Raw genomic sequence first — 4404 nt, forward strand, 5'->3', positions numbered from 1 at the left:
CATTGTTATTACGCAATACCATGAGAAGGGTGTATATCACTTGGACCCCATAGCCCAGTTGGTAGAGTATCGGAATATTAACCGGGAGGTCTTTAGTTTAAATCCTAGTGGAGAAAAATACGTTTAAAAAAAAAATATATATATATCATCTTTGATTATTACCAGACTGTGTACAGTGTTTCCCATACTTGTAATAACTAAAAACGGTAGAGGATTAGCAATGGTAGTCAGATTAATCCCACATTATTTCACATCTCAAATATATTCTAGGCCTAACCATACACTTACACACAATGCTACAGAAAATGTCAATTCAGTTGATCCACTCACCTTCTTTTGATAGAAACACCACTGATGCTGAAGCAATGCAACCTTTGAATTCTGTCCACGTGTATTTTGTATATATTGTTCTTTAGATTTATTAACTCATTTTCTCCATAATGCGTCCCTTCGTCGTCCACCCATAAGCCGATACCAAACATGACGTTCTTGTTGTCGCCATCCTCCCGGCCGATGAAGGCGCCCAGCTTCGTTAATATAGTGTTACTGTCCACAATGAAGGAATCACTAAATGCTGTAATATCAGGTACCCTGTCTAAATTTTCAAAACAATTAAGTTACTCTTTACTTTATTTATCCTTTTTTTTAAACAAGCTTTGCGGCTTGTTCCTGAAATTGTCATTCACAGAGTCATTGATAACATAATATAAATATAGCAAATGAGAAAACAAAAAGTATCATTTTTTTTTAAATTTCAACATGATAAGCAGCGTTTAAAACATCTAGAAATTAGATGTTGAGGAATGTGGCTAAATTTAGTAACCAAATGATTAGCAAAGGGAAGTTTTGATTTGCACAAAACAAAAGAATTCACATTTATATCTACAAAAAAGAACGAGAGTTTAAAACAGTCTAGATAAAAACTAAAAAAGAGTAATAATATAACAATAATGCTTTAAAAGTTAGATTAATAAAAGTTAAAGATCTGACCTGATGTAAAATTACAGGTAGCATCCTCAATGACACCAGGTTTGGTTTGACCATTTATACCTGTACGAAAAAATAAATAAACATACATAATTTAAGTAACAGTTTTTATTAAATATTGGTAAGGTAAAGGTCGATCTTGAAGCTCTGGGCTCACATGCCGGAGTTCCCGTCTGTGTTTACTTGGCGTTTGGTCCAGAATGTGTAAGGTTGTGGGAGGCCGGGAGTGGGGGTGGTTCGCCACTTTTACACAGCTCTTTGTTTTACCTTCCCAGCATATGCCGGTACCCATATTCCTGGGTGGAGAGCGACAAACGTAGATAAAGTGTCTTGTCTAAGGACACAAGCGACTGGCATAGCGTAGGCTTCGAACCCCCCGACCTCAGGATTGAGAGTCCGAGCCACAACCGCTTCTACAAAATTTGAGTAATTGCACATACGGAAGGCACTGAATAGTCACTCAATATATACAAACAATTTTGACATTTGCTTCGTCTATAAAATAATCTTTTCAGCCTTAATATTCGTAAACTATTATCATTCGTGCTACCGAAAACCGCTGGTGTAGTTTAGTCCTACTTACTTCGCGTCGTAGTTCCTGTACAACAGAATGTGATGCGTATGCGTCAGGGTGGTGCCAGCGGGGGGAGAAAAATGTATTTTGTACATATTAGTAGACTCTAAAATCGATTAATAAACCCCTAAATTGTCAAAATTCTCCCCAGGACTACTTTCCGAACCTTTTAGTCGAAGCTCGACCACGCCCACTTTGCTTTCGTCGGGGAAATTTGACACCTCGTCGGGGCACCGCCCCCCAAAATCCTGGCGCCACCCCTGGTATGCGCGCAGCGATTGTATATCGTGTGCGCATGTAATTAGGCACTAACGTGGTAGCCAACGTGTATTCTAGTTCTTGGATCCCGGCTGCCATTGAGTAAAGACGTGTGTTATTGTTATTGAGTTGTTGAAAAAAAGTTTTTGAACCCACGGCCTGGTTCGGTCTCTTCTTCTGTAGCATTGGATTCACCCAAATACATAGCATAGTAAAAATAAACCCAAAGGTCTGCATTGTTTAACTTTAAACGTCCGTGGCTTAAGAGTCAAGCAAATACAAAATAAGATTTTTAATTGGGTAAAAAACAACAAGGTAGACATCTTTCTTGTCCAAGAGACGCATTTTACTAAAAATCTTACAAATATAAATAATTGCTTTGGGAGGGAGATGCGTACCATAGTTTTGGTACCTCCTTTAGCAGAGGGGTATCTATTCTTTTTAGAAAAGATCTAGACTACAAATGCTTAAATGAAGAAATTGATAGCTTAGGTAGATTTATTATTCTAAATATCGAAGTCTGTGGTACTCAATATACTTTAGTAAATGTCTATGCGCCAAATGACAGTAAATCACGGAGTTCCTTTTTTTAGAATTCTCCAAAAGCACATCCAAAATTGTTGCGACACGCAATATATTATTGTTTGAGGAGACATGAATTGTATTCAGGATAATCTGTACGATTAAAAGGGTAGCAAAACAAAATAGATAATTCAGTGTTCACTTTGAAAAAGGCCTTATGAAAAATCTAAAGCTAATTGATTGTTGGAGATTTTATAACCAAGATAAAATTCAATTTACATGGCGCAGAAAATCATCAAATTTATTTAAGAGGCTTGATTACTGGTTTGTATCAAAAATCGTATATGAGAGGAATAATATTATCTCTTGCGACATTAGACCTGCCATTTTTACCGATCATCAAGGTGTTTCAATTAAACTTAATGGACCTGGAGAAAAAAGAGGCCCTGGGTTATGGAAATTCAACTCAAGCTACCTAAATTATATCACTTTTAATAGTAACATTAATAAAATCATTGATGATTGTGAACAGAAAATAAAATGTCTTAATCCAATAGATAAGTGGGAAATAGTTAAAACAAAAGTCAAAGAGTATGCAATACACTTTGGTAAAGAAAATTAAAAAAAAAAAATTGTAAAAAAGAAAATCTACAAAAAGAAAAAACGATAAGCTGATTGAGAAACACGGTAATGAAAAAATAGACTTAGTGATTAAAATGAAAACAAAAGAACTAGAAAATATATATACGTTTGAGGCCAAAGGTGCTCAAATCCGATTCCGAACGAAATAGGTAGAAGAAGGGGAAACAAATTCAAAATACTTCCTAGGGCTAGAAAACAATAATGGTAAAAAAAAGAAATTTAAAAAATCAGGTCTGATGGAACATACGCTGTAAAAACCAAAGACACCCTGTCCGAAGAAGTACAACATTTTAATAACTTATATGCCTCTGAAAAAAATATTACGACTGAAATTCATGAATATTTAAATTTAACAAAATCATCTAAACTAACAATTTCTGAACAACAATGTTGTGAAGGAGAATTAACCATCCATGAATGTGAAAAGGCATTACGAAATATGAAAACCAATAAAGCACCTGGATCAGACGGCCTAACAGTGGAGTTTTATCAATCGTTCTGGCCCAAAATAGATACTTATGGTATGTAACTCATTAAACTGGTGTTTAGAAATGGGAAAATTATCAAATTTACAACGAAGAGGGATAATAAATTTAATTTATAAAAAGGATCAACATGAAAATTTAAGCAATTAGAGACCTATAACTCTCCTAAATGTGGACTATAAGATTGCCGCATCAGTTTTAACAAAAATATTACAAAAATAGTTAGTAGTGACCAAAAAGGATACATTGAAGGCCGTTTTGGCGGCGAAAATATTAGGCTGATAGAAGATGTGATCGAATATATGGATATTAACAGCCTAACAGGGGCTCTGATTAGCGTAGACTTTACTAAAGCTTTTGATACTGTTAACAGAGACTTCCTGATTAGTACGTTGGAACATTTAAACTTTGGCCCATATTTTATTAAGTGGGTAAATGTTTTGTATTGTGATACTGAAAGTATTATTATGAATAATGGATGGTGTTCAAGTAGTTTTAAAATGAACAGAGACATTAGACAAGGCTGCCCTCTATCCGCACTATTGTTTATCATTGCAACAGAAATAATGGCTGTAAGACTTAGACATGATAAATTGATTAAAGGCATTATGTTACCAAGTATAGAAGGCCCACCTGTAAATGAAGTGAAAATTGCACAACTTGCCGATGACACGGTTCTATTTATCAATGATGAAAACAGTATACAAAAAAGCTTACATAAAATTGTGGAATTCGGAAAAGTTTCTGGACTAAAACTAAATAAAGAAAAAACAAATGCTATGTGGTTAGAATAATGAAAAAAAGAAAAAATTGATAGTCTATAGGATATCAAATGGGTATCAGATGCATTCAGAATCCTCGGAATATATGTTGGTCATGACCATGACTTGTGTTTTAATAAAAATTGGCTTGAAAAAATTGAATCTTTAAAAAATA

The 4404-nt window shown here is 34.6% G+C and overlaps 1 long non-coding RNA gene across 1 annotated transcript in view; it reads right to left on the bottom strand.

The window, feature by feature from the left end:
• Positions 1–401: 401 nt before the first annotated feature.
• LOC117106234 overlaps positions 402–4404 on the bottom strand; it is a 12938-nt gene continuing 8935 nt past the window's right edge. The window contains exons 2-3 of the long non-coding RNA XR_004445026.1: positions 991–1050; positions 402–595 (exon numbers count right to left, since the gene is read on the bottom strand). This is a non-coding gene — a long non-coding RNA (uncharacterized LOC117106234). The remainder of the gene's footprint in view (positions 596–990; positions 1051–4404) is intronic.

The sequence above is a fragment of the Anneissia japonica genome, unplaced genomic scaffold (assembly GCF_011630105.1).
Source record: "Anneissia japonica isolate Jap-2015-1 unplaced genomic scaffold, ASM1163010v1 scaffold1415_len311187_cov125, whole genome shotgun sequence".
Lineage (NCBI taxonomy): Eukaryota > Metazoa > Echinodermata > Crinoidea > Comatulida > Comatulidae > Anneissia > Anneissia japonica.